Below are 20,734 nucleotides of genomic sequence, written 5' to 3' on the forward strand. Positions count from 1 at the left end.
TGTGTATTAGACCTGGAAGTGTGAACCAGATTGGTTCGGTTAAAAATGGAGATGAAAAGAAGTCCTCAAGTCTCCCTGGTGTGTGCTGGTGCAGAGTAGATTAGGGAATTGTGATTTCATGCCCAATTCCCCAAATGGCGACCATGGCAGCTTTGCCTCCCTGCACAGATGGCCTCTAGTTGGATTAGAGTGCAGGTCCAGAAACATTTGGTAAATTCAGAGTCTCCCTTTTGCTCCCTACTCTCAAATTCATTTGTGCAGCTTTTGCTGGGGATGGCAAATTTATAGCTTTAGCATTCACTGCTTGGAGAAACAGGCCAAAAAGTTTGAAGCACCAAAGCCTGAAATCTCTAGTGAAATATCAGAACAGTTGAAAGATTAAGTTTCAGTGCTTCTTTCTTGGCCACTTCTCAAATGTATTTTCTCCTGTCAGGAGAAAACCCATCATGGAATGTTAAAACACATTTCTTTTTTACGTTAGGGAATCAGCTTTTAAAATGTTTCTCATCCACCTTATCTGCTGTCCCCCACCCTCCCTTCTCTGGCTGCAAGTCACTGAAAAATGAATATAATCTGAGTTGGCCACACTTTTGTTCCCTGTCCCTCTCTCCTCCCCACCCCACCCCGTTTGTCACTCATCACTCAGTGAACAAGAAATGTATGAATATTATTAAATCGCTTCTTTGGTCATTATGTATCTGAAGGAACAACTGCTTGAAATATTTGGGCAAAGGTTTTCTCTTATTCAGAATGACTAAGAAGGATTTCAGAGATTAGCCCAAGAAGCATCTTAGAAAATCTAACGTTCAGATATGGTAATGCCTTCTTTTCTATCCTCATTATTCTCATCTTCAGGACTAGTTTTGACAAACTTTTCAAGTTTTTATTCCTGGCTGAAAGACGTATCAAAGAGACAAACAAAACCCTATTTGCATGCAACTGGCAGTCTAAATGGTGTACAGAAATCAATCATGGGGACGTCTTTCATAAGTTTGCTAGGGCACGTATTACAATGCATGGGCTTGTATTACATTTGAAGTGGCAAGATATCGCCGCAATAATCTTGATGGATCTAGCAGTGGATAAAATGGTCTATCTCTGCTCTTTGTCACTTTCACATGTATTCACTCATTAAACTGTTCCTTCTCATCTATGCATTAACCTGCAGGAATATGTGCATTTTTGCACAAACCTGCCAGCTAGAAGCATCATTTGTGGCCAGCAGGGTGTATGATGTGGTATGTATCTGGGGTGGCTGGCTTAGAGGGCTATTTAAACCCATGCCTTGGATTTCTAGCACTGACCTGGACCACTCTAGGCTGTTGTACATATCTTAGTGTGCCTATTTGTGTGGGGCTGAGTAGGATTTTTGTTGTTGTTCATTCTCAAATTGGCTCGGTCGTGCAGGTTTTTTCACCTACTGCATGCAGTGGCTGTAAGGTAATGACTGTGGCCAAATTGGTAACATTGTCGGCTTTGGAGTTGAGGGATGTTTCTTCCTGGCTGTGTGACCTGTGGTGCTGGACCCAGGATTCCTTGGGGACTCACCTACCAGGAGTTGCATGGCCCTGTGGTGGGTCTGAGAAGTCTCCCAGCGAGAGCTCAGATAAGGAGTTATGCCCTTGTCAGAAGAAGAGTGGCTCACTCAAGTTTGGCTGAGTTGTGGTTGTTCCCACATTCCATTTATCCTCTGCTGAGATCTACAATAGTGTTGCCATATTTCAAAAAGTGAAAATCTGGACACAAAAGTTGTTGAGTATTCCCCCCCCCATTGAAGTTTTTTTACTTTTTTAAAAAGGGAAATTGGGCTACCATACGTCCAGGTTTCCCTGGACCTTTTAGACGCTTTTGGAAAAATCTGCCCAGACACCATTTTCAACAGATGAATCCCGGCTATGTATGGGAAATTCTGGACATATGGCAGCCCTAATCTAGAATGATTTAAATGTGCCCCGGTTCAACCCCACATGTTGCCTCTTTTTTACTCATTCAGGTCACAAAAATACCAATTTCTACATGTTTTGCACTTAAAGTATGTATTTTGAGAACACATTTTCAAGTATTTATTTTAAACCAAGAACTCTGTTGGAACTAAAGGGACGCTGGTGGCGCTGTGGGTTAAACCACAGAGCCTAGGACTTGCTGATCAGAAGGTTGGCGGTTCAAATCCCCGCGACAGGGTGTTGCTCGGTCCTTGCTCCTGCCAACCTAGCAGTTCGAAAGCACATCAAAGTGCAAGTAGATAAATAGGTACCGCTCCAGCGGGAAGGTAAATGGCGTTTCCGTGTGCTGCTCTGGTTCACCAGAAGCAACTTAGTCATGCTGGTCACATGACCCAGAAGCTGTACGCCGGCTCCCTTGGCCAGTAAAGCGAGATGAGCTCCGCAACCCCAGAGTCGGTTACGACTGGACCTAATGGTCACGGGTCCCTTTACCTTTACTATTGAACTAAATGTGTTGTGATTGTGGTAGTTTTCACTCCCTTTCCTGATGATTCCCAACATGAAGCAGTCAAACTCTGGCTCGACATTTTCATGAAATTATCTGCCATAACCCTGAAATCCCTTTCCTGGTCAGTCACTGCCAGCTGAGTCTACAACACAGTAAATATGAAATTGCAGGGGAAGGTGCCTCATAGCACATCATTTTACATTTGTTTTCATTGAACTGCATTTGCCATTTTAATGTCCACTCATCTACTTTGGAGAGATCCTTTTTGAATTCTTTTATATTCTTTTTGTATATCTATCTCACATACATAAAGTATAAGAATTCCTAAATTGATATATCTGGACCAGTCAGAGAAGAGAAGACTAGACTGACCCATCCCTGAACACGGATGAGGTAATCTCTCAATTTAAGTTTCTATTAGTTTGTGACTTTTTTTTTTAAGTCCTCATGAAGATTCATCATCAGCTGCTCTTACTCTATCATGATTGATATCTTGCTTCATCTTATTTACTGTTCTTAAAAAGGTAAAGGTACCCCTGTCCGTACGGGCCAGTCGTGACCGACTCTGGGGTTGTGCGCCCATCTCGCTTAAGAGGCCGGGGGCCAGCGCTGTCCGGAGACACTTCCGGGTCACGTGGCCAGCGTGACGAAGCTGCTCTGGCGAGCCAGCACCAGCACAGCACAAGGAAACGCCGTCCTTTACTGTTCTTAGTCCGTCTAAAATCCTTTTGTTTTGATTTTATGTTACATTTGTTGTATCATTGAAAATCAATAAAAATAGTGTTAAAATAAGTCACAAGCATCTTAATGCCAGTGTCTCCTAACACTTTACCCATGTTTATGCATTTTTGTACATCTCACGTTGCTGGAGAACTGCATTGCAAAACTGAGAGAAATGCAAATTTTGAAAGGTGACTGTGTTTCTGTTTGAGCATTGTTTTGGAAAGTGCAAATCAGCTAAGTTTGCCTCTAAATGCAAACTGAATTGAAATTCTCTCCATCCCTAACTCCAAAGGACCTAGCTCAAGGGAAGCAACAACAAAACATCCCCTTTATGTACCCTGTATAAGCTTCCAGGGCACAGAGGGAAAGCTCTCAGTTGACTTTTCACAGGGCACTTCTGAAATTGTGGAGAAAATGGAAGAGAGTTTTTGAGAACCTCTTCTAGGACACATCTGGCGCATTAAGTGAGAGTTCATTCTAGTCTCACTGGAACTATGGACTGCATTTTAAATACATTTCAATCAAGTGAGGCCATATGTTTTCAGATTTGGTTAGATGAACTTTGCTGTATTCAGTAGCCCCTTTCCCCAGCATTTCAACTGTATTTTCTAGCTAAGGACAACTGAATTTTCAGGGAACAGCAAAGCATTTTACTACAGTACATTTTTTTTTATTAAAAAAAGTGCTTAAATGAGTCATTTATTTGATTGGAACCTATCAAGCAAAAAAAGTTTTTTTAAAAAAAGTTGAATGATACTTAATAAGCTCAAAGGGGAAATAGTCAGGGATGAAAAGCAGGCTTGGGTTTTACCGTGTTCTTTAGATTCTCATTCTTTAAACAACTTTATTTTACAGTGCATGGTTTGCCGTGTAATCCTTAAACCTAAAATGGATTATGGTATATTCTGCCACATATTTTAAAAAGGTCTGATTTTATGCTTCCTGCAGCACGATATGCTGAGAACTGAGACTACTGTCAGTAATCTGTGTAGGCAGATTGTGCTGTATCAATGCAGGTTATAATGACAGGCGAGGTTAGTGAGAAAGGTTGTAGACTGAGAAATCTTTCGAATGGAGTCCTGGTGTTGCTGGATTGCAACTCTGGCCATCATCTCTGGCCATTGGACAGGCTTGCTGGGGCTGATGGGAGTTGCAGTTCCGCAGCATATTAGGGCCAAGGATTCCCCACACCAGCCATACATACTCTGTCCATAAAGTCCCTACAAGGGCAATTGCTCTCTGTTCCATGAGTATCAGAGGAGCACCACCACTAGAGCTCTGTCCTCTCTGCATAGCACCACCTTTCATCCAAACAATCCCATTATTGGTTCAATTTCATTGTCAGTGCTCTTTGGGCTGTTTTTGGAATGTTTCCACCCCTCTCCTTTTGGCTTTGTTTCTTTTTATGGCGGCAGAGGTTGCATGGACACCCATGTGCACAATCCCAGCTGCACCGCAATATTGGATTTCTTCTTTGACATCTAGAGATAGCTCTCTACTGGGTCTAGCTGACATTTTAAAATAGCCCTTCAATAGGAATCAGTCATAAAGTGACCTCTTCAGCCAATTGGATGGTTCTTTCTACACTTTTTCATATCTCTCTGTGTCTCTTCCTTCCCTCCCAGCCACTCAATTCCATGCCCCTTCTGACCTATGTTCATTTTTTTCTCCTATCAAGGGACATCCACACCATACATTTAAAGCACTATAATATTACCTTAAACAACCATGGTTCCCTCCGCCCCAAATATGGGAGCTGTGGTTTGTTAAGGGTGGTGAGAGTTGTTAAGAAGTCCTTATTCCCCTCCCAGAGGTACAATTTCCAGAGTGGTTTAACAATCCATACATCTTCAGAATGTCAGAGACCTTTTTCTAAGAGAAAGGCATACTTCCTTAAATATCAACCATTCACTAAATGATACTGGTCTTTGGAAGGTTGGAGTATCCCATCTGATTATTGTTCACAACCTATATATTATTTATTTTTGCAACTTTCTTAAAGAAAGAAAAAAGCTCATTTCAGGACAGGGTGTGGAGGATGGCTATTGCTCTCTCATCTGAATTTGCTATTCATAAAATCACATTGATTTGGATCTCAGGATATTCCTTGATGTGGAGATGCAAAGATGACGAAAATTATTGACGCAGTTTTTTTTTATGAGAGCTGAAATTCAGCAGTACATTTTAAAAGGCAGAGTGGAGATGTAGAAAGTCAAGTTATGCTGAGCAATTGTCTGAAATTCAGGGATAAGGACAGTCAATGTGCTCTTCTTATTCCCCTGAATATCTTGTACATTGCTGAATCAATATGGATGAGTCTTGATTTAGTACACCATGGTGATTTTCCTGACAAAAATCAAGACAGGCCTATAAGAAGCATATTGCTTCACGCCTCCTTCCCTTGTGCAAAAAGGGAATGTTATTTACTTTCACTGATGTTCCTGTGAAACATTTTACTAAGGAGTAGACCCAGCTGAACAGTGGAACTTAGTTCTGAGTAAGCCTGGATAAGAACTTAGGAATTCAGTGCAAGCTACCATGTCTGAAGCCCAGCATGATACATTGTAAGAGATGGAGCAGTGGCTGGGTCTCCCTTTAATCAACTGAATAATCCATCACACATTTCTGTGACATCCATCCTAAGAGACGTGGCTTTTTAATAAATATTTTTGCTCAGGTTCAAAGGTCTGTGAGCGCAGATTCTCATTCGGGGGGGGGGGGATGAGTTGATGGAAGTGTATTTTCATGATGATTTTAAAACGTTATAATGTTCATATAACCAAACTGAGTTAATAGCATTCTTTTCTTGCACTTTTGGAACTATATATATTTTTCTACTTCCTTCACCTTCACCTTCTAATCCTGAACACTGGCTGATGAATATACAAGCTCAGGATTATCACGCAATGTACATTCATGTGTAAAATGAAATTCCTATTAAAAGTTCATTGCTTCAAATGAAATATGCTTTGTAGCATTCCCTGTAGCGATCCCTGCTGAGTTCTGTCATGATATGCTCACATTTGGTCTTGCTCCTCTCATCCTTCTACTTAACACTGTGAGATTTTGACATCATTTTGTATACGATGCTTTGCGCAAAAGAAGAAAAAGAAAAAGGAAGAAAAGACAGCAGAGGCCAGAAGCTGTTGCATTATTCAACAAGTGCATTCGAGAGCAATAGGAAATGAGCAATGAATGACATTTATTGAAAGGGAAACATTTCTTGAGAACCTTAACCGTGGGTCCTTCGATAATTAACGCGCCTTAGCCTTTGGTTAAATAAATACAGCGATCCTAATCTTGTTACTCTTTGGAACCATTCCTAGGACAAATTTACACATTCTGGCTGTCAGGTAGGTGCCACTTACAAAATGGTCCACATACTGTCAACTTTTGCAGTGGATCATGGGAACAAAGGAAGCTGTTTTATGCTGAGTCAGACCACAGGCCCACTGAGTTCAGTACTGTCTACAGTGACTGATAGTGGCTCTGTCGGCCAGGGGGCAGTACTCCCATTCTGCTGCCTGAGGCAAAACGGGAAGTGCCGCTCTGCAACTGCCACCATGGCCACCAGCAATATACCTGCCGCTGCTGCCGCCACTGCTGCTTCCACCACACCATCTGCCACATAGGTAATACAGTGGTACCTCGGGTTAAGTACTTAATTCATTCCAGAGGTCCGTTCTTACCCTGAAACTGTTCTTAACCTGAAGCACCACTTTAGCTAATGGGGCCTCCTGCTGCTGCCATACCGCCGGAGCCCTATTTCTGTTCTTATCCTGAAGCAAAGTTCTTAACCTGAAGCACTATTTCCGGGTTAGCAGAGTGTGTAACCTGAAGCGTATGTAACCCGAGGTACCACTGTAGCGGCAAATGTGGCTATTTAAGCTTTCTTAAGTGGGCAGTTTAAAGGATTATTTTGCATTGCTTCATCATATTTTTGTGTTTTCTTGTTTTCGTATATACTTTTGCGTACAATCTTGATAGCTTATGCAAGTTAGCAGTATATAAATAGGTTTATAACTGAACAAATATGTGAACTTGTTCCCCTTTTGCACTAAAAATATGGACACACACTTACACCCTGCCCCCATGTCAGGTTTGGATTTATCCGAAAGAAAAATGCAAACCCATGAGCGAAAACTATCTGCCTTACCATAAGTTGTGCTGTGAGAATGCTTCTCCTTTACAGGCAAAAGGTGTCATTAGGCGCGATAAGATATTCACTTGAATGACCAGCACATGATGGCATACCACTCACTTCCATTAAATTTCCTTCAGCAGCTTGAGATTGTGCCGAACATATTATTTTCATATGAAGTGAAATCATCCATTATCCTTTTTCAACTCAGCTACTGTAGCCAATTACATGCCTCAGTTAAATTAGCTGCACTGTTAAAAAAAGAAAGGGAAAAAGCCAGTGAACACAATCCTCCAGCAACACAAATTAGAATGAGTTGTGAAGGCAAACATTGTGGAATTAAGCACCAAGTGCAATCGCCATACACTGTTTTAGGCCCTTGGAACATACATTCTGAACACTCAGACATCTGGCAGGCGAGAGAAGCACTATGTAGGTTAACATCACTGTGGGAAACAACTACCAAAATTCTGGCAGAGTGGACCATTTTCTCAGTATTTTTTTTAAACACCTTTGGATACTGAATGAGTGTTCATCCTGACATTTTTAGGCAGGTATGTGCCACACTTTCCCCAGTTAAAGAGACATTTATATCATTCCTCCTGGACACAAGGAGGAATGAGTGTTATGCCTGCAGCTGACTCACCTGGGAGAAATTCCTCTTTGCCGCTGAGCAAGCGAGGGAATGACTAACCACAGAGCAGTTAATCATGTGCAGAATGCCAGAAGTTCGTTCCCAAAGTGACAATGGCTCCATTCTTAGGGAGCACAGAGTGGACTTAATGTTGCTTACTACTTTCTCATCATCTGTGTACATGGTGCCACTGTCTGTAGGTTTATGCCTTTGTGCATACAAGTCGCATATATGAAGACTTCCATATAATTCAGAGCTGGAGGACGTCTCCATTTGCCTCTTTGACTCAAACAGCAAAATGTGTTGATTGGGCAGGCCTTGCACGCCAGAGATTAAGACTCTCTCCTTTACTGGCCCAGCTCTGTTGCCTTTTAGCAATCTCTAGAAATGCAAAAAATAATCCTGTAAAACTGCTTGCACTATTGCACACCTATGCCAGGGAGAAGGAGAGTTGTGCACCAGGCTTTTGTTAAAAGCACAGGGCCATACCTAGTGTAGAATATGGACACTTTACCATGCCTCTTCCCTTTCCAGGTGCAACATGAAACACTGAGCATGGTTGCTTCAAAATGCACAGAACAGAGAATTCTTCAGGAAATATAGGCCTTTCCTTGTCATGACTGGAATAATTTTGTGGGTTTTTTATATTTTACTTCCTTGCTATAAAGAATACAGGCCCTTGAGGAAAATATTTTGCTGACCGTGACTGGCTTTTGTTGCTGAGACATATTGCTAGCTTACAAACTTATATGAAGGATTTCAAATTCAATAGGGCTGAATAATTTATTTCCTCTCCTGCATGAGGGTAGAGGATTTTTCAGTTGGACTAGGCAAGTAGACAGGGATGCTGGCATCACTGAGAGTAAGCAGAGCTTTATCTTTGAATACATGACAGACCTGACCAACATCCTTAGCTGAGTTTCTGCCTACAGATGGTTGTGGACACACCAACTCAAAACTGAACTGTGCTGCAGCAACAGAATAGAATATTTGTGATTTCTCCAACCTTCCCACCTTATGCTATTGCGTTACCTGTTGTTAGTTTTGTTTGTTTTTGAAAAAGGTAAAAGACCCGACAGTTAAGTCCAGTCACGATCGACTTTGGGGTTGCAGTGCTCATCTCACTTTACTGGCCAAGGGAGCTGACGTTTGTCCGCAGTTTTTTCGGGTTGTGGCCAGCATGACTAAGCCACTTCTGGAGAAACCAGAGCAGCACACGGAAACACCGTTTACCTTCCCGCCGAAGCGGCACCTATTTATCTACTTGCACTTTGACATGCTTTCGAACTGCTAGGTTGGCAGGAGAAGGGACCAAGCAATGGGAGCTCACCCCGTCACGGGGATTTGAACCGCCAACCTTCCGATCGGTAAGCCCTAGGCTCAGTGGTTTAGACCACAGCCCTGTTTGTTTATTTATTATTTCTGTACACCACCTTTCCCCCATGATTCTCCAGCTCCCCATTTTATCCTCAAAACAATATTGTGAGGTAGGTCCTAATCCAACACGCCACTGGTTATAGTGCTGTTTACACAGAAACTATAGTAGCACCTAGAGGCATCACACGACACAAAAAATAAAACATATTTAGAGATAAAGCACCACATGATGCAACAAATGATGAAACATCTCTTGGAAATGGTACATGTTGTCCAACTGTCCAGAGAGCTGGTGCATTTGGGCAACCCATGATAAGGCCTTCTCAACAGGGGTACCAATACTGTAGAGCACCTATCCCCATGAAACATGGATGCAGGTGTCTTTTGTCCACTGAAAATTGAAACATTTTTATTTCTGCAGGCCAGAGCTTTCCAAACTGTGTCATGAAACGTTAGTGTGTTGGCTGCAGTGTGTAGGTGTGTTGCACAAATGCTCCCCGCGCTCCTCCTGGGACTGGTAAGGGGCTAGTTTAACCTCTGGTTTGCTAGTAAAACTGAATTACTGTGTCGCAAAATGATGTCTGAAAAGTTTGTAACTGACATGAAAAGTTGGGGAAGCTATTCTGTGTACTTTCACCAGTATCTTCAGTAAAGGTTACTTTTCATCTGTGGTCTCTGCCTTTGTTGTATTTCAATGTAACATTAATGTTGTTGTTTTATGCTATTTCTAACACATTTTTTCCTAACACAGTTCTTTGAAAATAGAATTTTATGACCCCGTCCCATTTTCAATATGGGAAAACTCATGCTACTCTACTTAGAAGGTTACTCCAAGGATTACTGAGATAATATATGTCAAGTTCTGCAGACTTTCAAATAGCACTATTTTAGCCTGTTCACAGGTCCTTATATGATCAGTGACAACAGTTGGTCCTGGCAAGTATCAACTGCTCTCAATCTTAACCTGATAACTGCCATTTGTGCAGATTTTAATTTGTCTGAATTAATTTTAAGATGTATTTTAATTAATCGATGCCTGTTTTTATGTATACTGTGTCATTTATATGATGTTAGCTGCTCTGAGCCTGGCTCTGGCTGGGGAGGGCGGAGTACAAATAAATAAATAAATAAATAAATAAATAAATAAATAAATAAATAAATAAATAATAATATTGACCTTCGTTCTCGATGGGAGGTAGGAATGGGGAGTGTATTCAATTCATTTTGCATTTAAAGGTGAACTTGCCAAATTCACACCCTGTGGAACAATAGAGATAGAAATGCAGCTTTCCTTTGAAATTTGCACTCTCTAAATTTTGAAATGCAGTTTTCCAGCCAAATAATATGAACAAAATGCATATGCTAGGGTAACGTATACTAGGGTAAAGTATATACAAAATGCATATACTAGGGTAAAGTCTACATAAAAATACAGGTTATTAGTGAAAATGACATAAAAATGAATTCTATAAGGCAAATATGGGAAAATGTGTAAGTTAGACAGAATTGCATAGAAAATGTTTACATTAGATACAATACAGGGGTGTGTGCATGTGTGATTTAGTAAAATATTTTGGAAAATATAATTATGTACCGTCCCCCCCTTATTTCAGACCCTCCAAGTGTTCCTATTTTCCAGGGACATCCCTGATTTAGAAAAGACGTCCTGGATTCTGATTCGATTCCAAAATGTCCCACTTTTCCAAGGATGTCCCTATTTTCATTGGATAAATGTTGGAGGGTGTGGAATTATCTGACACCCAAGCAGCCGGAAGGCAATCCTGTATAGGGAAGTTTTTAAATGTTTAATGTCTTATTATGTTTTTATATACTGGTATGTTGGAAGCGTCCCAGAGTGGCTGGGCAACCCAGTAAGATGTCTGGGGTATAAAGAGTAAAATTATCGTAATGGAATGGGACGTCACTATTTTCATCAGAGAAATGTTGGAGGGTATGTTATTTTACATCACTTGTGGCACAGAGTGAGAGAAGGCTGTCTTAAGATATCAATGTATGAGAGACTGGCAAGCTGAATGACTTGCTTTTAGTGTTCTAAACCTTTAGAGGAAGACATTTTATTCCTCCTGCCACTTTGCAGGAAGACAGGTTCAGTATTCACCTTGATACAAATGACACAAAAGGCTAATTGTGTGAAACCTTTGCAGCAGCAACGGATTCTGGTGGAATTTTGTGTGTGTGTGTGTGTGTGAAAATTTCACAGCTCCTTCTCTGTGCCAGCCACGCTGTCATCCTCGGCAGTGTTGTCATTCCCCTCAACAGGATGACTGCCCTCGTTTATCACAATCAGAAGGCATGTGGAGATGAAGAAAAGAGCAGCTTCAAAGACGTGAAGTCACATGGATAGCTAGGCCTGCAATCCTAAATATTCTGTCAGCGGCGACAGGCAGCCATTCCAAGGTCAGAATGCATTTACGTAGGCCGAGCTCATCTCCGTAAACTGATACTAACGCTCGGTGGTCATGTGAACTTTTATTCTACAGCAGGACTTTTTTTTTTAAAAAAAAAAATGCAAATGAAGATAATGATTTCTTTAAAAAATAATAAGTCTCAGAAATATCTACTACAGGCAAGCTGAAAATCTACCTAAGACACTTAGAACTATAGAAGATGCCACTTTTTGCAGTGGCGGCTGCATATTCTCCAAATTCTATCTGATGAAAATAGGGACATCCCATTCCATAATGATAATTTTACTCTTTATACCCCACACATCTGACTGGGTTGCCCCAGTCACTCTGGGCGGCTTCCAACATATATAAAAACATAATAAAACATTAAACGTTAAAAAACTTCCCTATACAGTGGTACCTCGGGATGTGAACGGGATCCATTCCGGAGTCCCGTTCGCATCCTGAACAGAACATAAGACGTGACGGCGCGTCTGCACGTGCACGGGTCGTGTTTTGCTGCTTCCGGACATGCGTGTGACATAATTTTGAGCGTCTGCTCATGTGTGAGCAGCGAAACCCGGAAGTAACGCACTCTGTTACTTCCGGGTTGCCGCGGAGCGCAACCCGAAAGCGCTTAACCTGAAGCACATTCAACTCGTATGATTGTACAGGATTGTCTTCAAATGGCTCAGGGGTTGGATAACTCCATGCCATCCAACATTTCCCCAATGAAAATAGGGATGTCCTAAGGAAAAGCAGGATATTCTGGGATCTAATCAGAAACTGGGATGGCTTCTCTAAATCAGGGACATCCCTGGAATATAGGGACACTTGAAGGGTCTGTGGCTGGTGACCCTTGGGACTGATAGGGTGGAAGCCAAAGAGGCCAACAGTAGGTAGAATCTGAGTTAATGACAGGCAGAACTGACTAATTCTAGTTCTGTCCTTATTTTCCTTCCTGTTAGGTTATACAAAGAGTACTTGAGATGAATGAGGTGAAGGTGACAGCTAGGGCCATCCTCTGGGCTGGATGCAAGTAAGAAGGCAGGCAGGTGGGGGTTGGATGAGGGCAGATTGAGGCTGGTGGGGCAGCACCCCATTCCTCTCTAATGAACCAGCTTTCACTGATTTTTTTGTTTCTAACACCATCCTATAATAAAGAAAATTCCCACCCACCCCCCGAGTATTTTAATATTCTGCCTCAAGGAAAATAGTTTTGATAAAATAGCACAGTTTGTCAAGCAGGGATTCTACGTTCCCCAACTTGTCATTTGCTTTTTACCTAAAGCAAGTGTGGAGTTTTGTCCTTTGATGAAACAACAGACTTTCATGAGTTTTGTCCTGTGATGAAACAACAGTGCGAATTCCACCGAATTCAAATTGTTAGGCAGCAAAATGCAATATAATGAAATAAAAGGAACAATTAAAATGCAATTAAAAATCACTCTGCATATTTAATGGCAGCACACCACAAACCACGTGGGTGAAGCTATTGGACCACTGGTGGTCCACAGACCACAGTCTGGGACCCCCTGGTGAATAGTGTATGCCTTGCTGGCAGATGGATGCTAGTGGATTCAAAATCTAGACATGGATTTTTGTTTTTATGGATGTAGCCACAATGAGAGTTCTTTATGTGGCATGTTTTTTTCCTTTTCATACCCTCAACTACATCACCCTTAGATGCTTTTCATGGAATGTGAAAACTAAAGTATTCTGTTTGCCACAACATAGAGTTGCATAGATAGTCTTCCTTCAAGCAACTGAAAACACTGTCATTTTTAAAAAAAGTTTGTGGTCTTTTTTAAAACTACTGTAACATGGAAAAAAGACGTTCCCTTTACCTGAGATTGCAGTGCTAGAGATGTCAGATCGATGGATGAAATAAAGCATGTAAGGACGACTGGTGTCATTCATATACAGTAGCACCCACCATGAAGCCCTAGACAAATGAGTGGAACAGAACTACATAAATATGCATTTGCTGCTTACTCTAAACTTCAAGGACACTGTGAAATGCAAATCTAGGGAAAGGCAGATATATGGATCATATCTCGTGTGGATTTTACTCCCCACATTTCTCTTTGTCTTGTTAGATAATGCAATGTTCAATTGTTTCAAGCAACATGCCCTCAAACATTGTAAAATGGTCTATTTTTTTTTTTTTTGCCTTCAGCTTATTGTCAGCTGTTCATTTAGAAAATCCTCCTTTGAATAATTTTATTTTCTTTGTGCAGCGCAGTTGTGATCTGCAAAGAGGATTAGCCATTGTGTGTATTCTGTTGTGGTGCCAATCCAATATACTAAGTCTTATGAACTGGTCTTAGTTGTAGATTTCTTAGATCCTGGCTTCATCTGATATATTAGGCAGGCAATCTCTATATGTTCTGTGTCAGCAAACATTTTAAACTGTACAAGTAAGCTCACATTTCTGTTTAGGGGTATATGATAGCCAGTAGGAAAGAGCTGCTAGATATTTTTTTGGGGGGGGGGGAGGCGGAGTTACAAATCTTTGTGGAGGTTGTTATCATTGGCCGGCAGTCCAGTGATGGTGAGGAGCATGGTGGATGAGTAAGTAGCAGTACGTAGAGGATGGATGTGGTCTCTTAGCTGGGGAATGCCTGCTTCATGCACCCTCAAAAATCCATGCCCCTCTGGAACCCCCCCCCCCAACATGTTACACCCCTGACAATAATTGACTTACCACTTGTGCTATGATTAAAAAAAAATCTTTTTGAACAATTATGTGTCTTGCTATTTTTTAGCCTTGCAGCTTCCTCTTTTTCTTAAAAGAGTGAAATTCAACATTTTTAGAGGAATAGTTCTTTTTTCAGGTGAACACTTAAATAGCACAGTGTCTGGAAGACAGTTTATTGGAAGCAAAAGCAAAGATGAAATTGAACTCCTGAGATTTGAAGAGAATATGCAATCTATTATCATTTCTGTATTATTAATGCACTTGTTGAGATGGGAATTAAAAAAAAATTGCCCATTTTTTATTGGTTTTGGCATCAATTCTGTGTGGTTTTCTTCCCTCTCCCTTCGTAATTTACCCTTTCATAATTATTTAGGTGACATTTCCTTTAGGAACTTTCCAATCAAACCAACATGGCTAGAAGATTTAATTCACCTCTGTTTTGCATGGTGTTATTTTCAGTCACAATCAATATGTGCACTTTCATAATATGCTAAGATTGTTCCCCACATGATTCCCCCCCCCCACCCCTGAGCTTTATAAGATGTTGGAGCCATGTTATTGCTCCTCTCCCACTCCTTCCTTGAGACATTTGCAGAAGGTTTTCAGCGCAAAACATCTGGAATGCTTACTGATTGAAATATGCGATAAAGAGAGGTAGATATTGGTGTGTGCATGCTGTGGTAGTAATTCTAAATGTAATTTGTCTGCTACATTGTAGTAAAACCCAGTTGTGCTATTTATTTGAGGGTGTTGAGAAACTGACTGTAAAAAGTTATATACTCCCCACCACAACCCCAGAAGCAATCGTTCTCTCTCTCTCTCTCTCTCTCTCTCTCTCTCTCTCTCTCTCTCTCTCTCTTTCTCTCTCTCTCTCTCAAATTAGTTTTTATTAAGGATATTTTTAACAGATAAACAGGGAAATGTACATCTATCATCTCCACTTTCAATTCATAGAATCTTTTAGGCAGTTCATTGTTGACTCAACGACCCTTTACACCCTTTTCAAAATTTCTCCATCCGTGTATCACCTCAAAAACTATTTTTGAAGCAGAGTATCAAAAGCACATTGGGTCCTCTGCTGTGCTAAGCTGAGCATTTACTAGACAACGGTTAGGATTTTGGAATGCTTTGCCAGGCACCGTAAATGGATTTCCAGTCGAAGCCTAGAGCTTTTCAAAGGACACATTACCCAAGAATATAAGGGGATAAGTTGTTTTGAAGATGGCACATGCGTCATCAGATCTGTCTGCTCTCGCTTTCCCCCTTCCTTCCCTTGCATATTCGGAAAGACGATAGTACTACAGAACTCAAAGAACAGCTTGACTTTCTGACAGAAAAAGTCAAACTGCGGAGGCTCATTTCTTCCTTTGAAAATGACACACATGAATCATTAGCACCTTTAACAAGTTGGAAGAGCTCCAATTTTATTTGGTCAATAACTCTCTTGACTTCAAATGGGAAACTGCAGCAGTCCCTCCCCTCCTTTGCCAGTTTTTGACGAGGCGACTTCCGCAAAACTGATGAGCAGCGAGTTCAAGGAAACACTGAAGAAAGTGGGGGGAACGACATATGGCACATTTCCTATTTCCTGAATTTCTTTGCTATTAACACTTCCTGGCAGATTTTGAACAGTCTTTGAATGTAGGGTGTGGGTTTCTTCTTTTTGGCGTGTGGGAAGATCAGTTGATGATGAAGATATGCTGCCCTTGAGAAATCATTACAGGTGTTTAAACCCCATAAACTGGTGTACATGTTAGTAAAGATGGATAATTATAACTCCACCATAATTAAAGGCATACAATTTAGCAAAGAAATGAGACTGATAGCTTGCACATCTCTAGATATAGACTCACTTAACCTTTCCCACCCCCCTGGGGTAGCATCATCTGATTCTGTTCCCATGGTAATTTCCATGGCAACTACTTTGTTTGTGTTGTGTCTGTACTTGATAATCACTTTTGCATTTGCATCAGTGTTTTGTCTCCCTCCTACAGTTCATTACCCCTTGTAATGAGTAAGGAGGCATTTGATTCTTCGCGAGGACACACTGAATTCACACAACTATCTGTACTACTATCTCTGTAATACTGCAGTGTGCAAAACTGCTATTGGGTGGTTCATTTATTAATTAAATTGAATCTAACATGAAGCACCGAGACTGTTCATCCTGCAACAGCAGGCACCCTCACGGTCATTGCAATTGCAAGAACATCTTCAGTTTAGTGTGATGATTTTCAGGGAGGGAAATTATTTCCTTCGTATTACTTCAGTGTCGTCTACTGGTTGGTGTTCTCCTCTCTCTCTCTCTCTCTCTCTCTCTCTCTCTCTCGTGTGTGCAAGGGCATGCATGATTATCCCAGGTAGAAATGCTCAAATATAAAATAGCTGTCTCATATCCAGACTGAAAAGGTACAAGAGAAAAGGTACAATGGACATCTGGCAGATGTCCACTGAAAATCATTGGGGCTTGATAATTTCCTGGTTGCTGGTCCTGAATATTTTAAAGAAGACACACATTGAATTTCATAAGGTTATGCACATCACATTTATTGAGTTGTATATGTATAAGCAAATATTTGACTATGGCATAACCAAGGTGTTAGACAAGATAGCATTTAGGTCCCCTTCAGGACTATGTTTCAATCTTTTTGTTTTCTTTTTTTAAAAAATAGAATAGACTTGTACAACCTTGTGGTCCCTGGAGTCAAACACAGCCCATATACATGTGTTGAGGTTTTCCATTTGCTGAAGATTGCTTTTGTTTCTGTAGTCCGAGAAAAACCCCCAAATCCTATGTCATATAAGCCTGGTAGGTGGCACTTGGCTTGGTGGACAGCAAATTCAATATCCCAGATTCCACATAAGAAAAATAATATCCCCTTTTTCTGACAGATCGAACATACAAAATTTGACAACAGTTACGACATTGCTACTGAAGATAACTAGCAGACAAATTGTTTATGGACTGTCTTTTAGAAATGGAAAGTCACATGTTCATTTTAAAAGTTTAATTTCCTTCCATTTTTGTTAAGATTTATGTTCCTTGCGTGACTTGGTTGTGCTTCTTTCATCTGAAAGTCCAGAGAAATGATTCAGATTAAAGGACTTTAATGTTGGCTAATTTTGGATTGCTCAGAAATTGTTCACTGTTTCTTTTTAAAATGTTGTTTTTAAATGAATGGTGTCTCTATAGTCCACATGTTCATTTACAACATGTAATTTTGTTGTGTGCGTGCGTGCGCACCTACACACACACACACAGTTACAGCTTTTTCTGCTACATTTCCCAAAAGGATCAAAAATCAAAACGATAAACAGTCTTAACTAGCCACAAATACGCTTTTGGTAGGAAATTAAAATTATTTGATGTACAAAGATATGGCTGGCAGGCCAAAAATAAGTACTGGAAGATAAAGAGAGAACAAAGGAGGAATGGGTCATAAGTGAATGACCCAGAAGCAATAAGGAAAGAGAGAGTGAAGTATAAGACAATGACACTGAGGAGAGAGAAGGATTGAGAGAACAGGCTTTGGTGATTACAGATGGTTGCCAATGCTGTTGAAAAAGTGCTCTCTCTGTGTGTGCGTGTGTGTGTGTGTGTGTGTGAGAGAGAGAGAGAGAGAGAGAGAGAGAGAGAGTGAAAGAGAGTGAGAGTGAAAGAGAGTGTGTGTTAATGTTTCAACTAAATGGGAATTGGAAGTTTTTGCGGGGGTGGGCGCACTCTTAATTTTGCACTATTGTCATTCCACATTTAAAATTGAAACTATGTTTGTCCAGACTGAAAAGGCTCTGAAACGGTTCTCTTGCGATTGGAGCACAGCTCATGAGCTCCTCTGTGAAATTTTGGAGAATTTCATTTGTCCTCCAGAGAATATTTGGTGAAATCCCATCTGCTGCCCATTTGGCAACACGCTAATCAGTCTTTGGGGAGGCCTACAGCCATAAAAGGCAGATTTAGAGGAGAGTGACCGGTTTGCCCTCACTAGCACAAGCCAAGATGGTGCCTCAGGGGGCATTGCAATGATGATGTAGAACGGAAGGTAAGAGGCACTGAATTTTGGCATTGCATAGGGCACCAAATTTTGAAAGCCCAAAGCTTTCAAGCTGTCACTGCAACAAAGTACTTTCAAAAGCCCTGAAGAAGATCATACTTGCATATCTACAATCCTGTTTAGGTAAGTTTTTAATGTTTGATGTTTGATTGTATTTTTAATATTTTGTTGGAAGCTGCCCAGAGTGGCTGGGGAAACCCAGTCTTATGGGTGGGGTATAAATAATAATAATAATAATAATAATAATAATAATAATAATAATAATAATAATTCCCATGCAAATGCATGGAGAACCAGTTCTTGCAAACATACAGCATTCAGTGTTTCTAATAGACCAAAAAAAAAAAAAAAAGGATTTTGGTAGCCACTTTTATAAATGGCATTTGGGGGTATTCTTGGAATCCTTGGCTACACACTGTTTATAGTTCCTTTCCTTTTAAAATATAATTGGTAGGCTGTTTGAGATAAGATAAGCTTATCAAGGGAGGAGGACCTGCATCTCACTCATGAGAATTTCCTGAAACATTATTTCACTTTGATAATTTTCTAATGCATTTTCTTATCTCATTAGTTCATGGAGAATGGTTGGGAAAACTCAGGATAATATTTTGGCACAATATTATTAATTATAATGTGATGTACACACTAGAACAATAAACACTGATATATTCATAAGTAGGTGTGTATATAGATAGATAGATATAAAGGGACCCCTGACCATTAGGTTCAGTCGTGGCTGACTCTGGGGTTGCGGCGCTCATCTCGCTTTATTGGCCAATGGAGCCGGCGTACAGCTTCTAGGTCATGTGGCCAGCATGACTAAGCTGCTTATGGCAAACCAGAGCAGCGCACGGAAACACTGTTTACCTTCCCGCCGGAGTGGTACCTATTTATCTACTTGCACTTTGACATGCTTTCAAACTGCTAGGTTGGCAGGAGCAGGGACCGAGCAACGGGAGCTCACCCCGTCGCGGGGATTCGAACCGCCGACCTTCTGATCGGCAAGTCCTAGGCTCTGCGATTTAACCCACAGCGCTTTATAGATTTCAAGCTATGTAGACAGGTCTTTTGTGACCTATTTTGTGATCTGGTTGGAATTATGTATGTACTTAGAATCAAATGTATATTTAGCATCTTCTTTTTCTTTTTTAACTTACTGTATTTATGGTAACAAAGTGCACAGATCGTTTAAAAATGCATGTCCCTGGGATAACTCATTTAAAAACTACAACCCAGAGGTTGTAGAAGTCATGCTGCAACACATCTACAAAGGGAATTAGTAGCTCTATAGCAGGCATGCCCAATGTCCTAGTGACTATGATCTACTCCCAGTATAAAAATACTGGCAGTGATCTACCTATTGTCACTGGAGGGAGGAGGAGCGTGCGTGGGTGTGTGGAAGGGGACGATTGCCCATAGTTGTTGAGCTTTTTTTAGGGGGGGGGGACAAGGTTCTTTATCTTTTTTTGGGGGGGAGGCAAGAGTAATTGCCCTTTTCTTTGGGGGGAAGGCAACATTGTTGAGCTTTTTGGGGGGGGGAATGCCGTAAAAGCTCACATACAGCGATAACAGACGCGTGCAGCACTATAGCCAACTAACGTCTCAACAATCGTTGGAAGAAGATGACAAATGAACGCACAATTGAGGCGACAGAGGGACAGAGCGAGGGGGGCAGGGGCGGGGACATTATTGCAGGAGATTTTTCAATGAGGAGATCTAAAAGCATCCCGCGATTGACCGCAATCAACCGCGAACTCCAGGGGATCTACCTGTCGATCGCAGTTGACCGGTTGGACGACCCTGCTCTATAGTATATTGTTAAGAATAGCACAGTGACAAGAATAATAAATGTTGATTTAAAATAAAATACTGTAGATGTTTTGATCTGAGCTAGAACTTGAAGAAGTTCACTGGCATCTGTAAATGAAACCAAATGTTCTGGGAAAATGGCAGTTTGTGGTGCCCCAATCATGACCACCATGACCTTAATGTGTGGGGTGCCCTTGCCCTGTCATGTTTTGGATTGGTGAAAGAAGAAAAATTCTTATCACCATAAGACTTCTCCAGCAGTTTTAAGGCCATCCCCATCTCCTTCCACAATATGAGAAGAGGGCCATCTTTGTACACAAACAGCTCTAGCAAATTATTAAGAGAAAAGGGGACTTGTCCATTGCTTGAGAGGACTTTCTGCCTGTCCACTGAAGCTGCAGTCCTCAAAAACATAGGTAGATGACTCATTTGAGCACT

General features: G+C 41.0%; 2 long non-coding RNA genes across 2 annotated transcripts in view; both read left to right on the forward strand.

Annotated features, from left to right (window-relative positions):
- The window catches only part of LOC308582265, a 98,648-nt gene that overhangs the window by 58,301 nt on the left and 19,613 nt on the right, over positions 1–20,734 (forward strand). The window lies entirely within an intron of this gene.
- On the forward strand, positions 9,442–14,708 carry LOC308582148. The gene is made up of 3 exons (XR_014005517.1): positions 9,442–9,843; positions 12,703–12,769; positions 14,572–14,708. It is a non-coding gene; the product is annotated as an uncharacterized lncRNA (long non-coding RNA).

This window comes from Podarcis bocagei (genome assembly GCF_964188305.1).
Source record: "Podarcis bocagei genome assembly, chromosome: 1".
Lineage (NCBI taxonomy): Eukaryota > Metazoa > Chordata > Lepidosauria > Squamata > Lacertidae > Podarcis > Podarcis bocagei.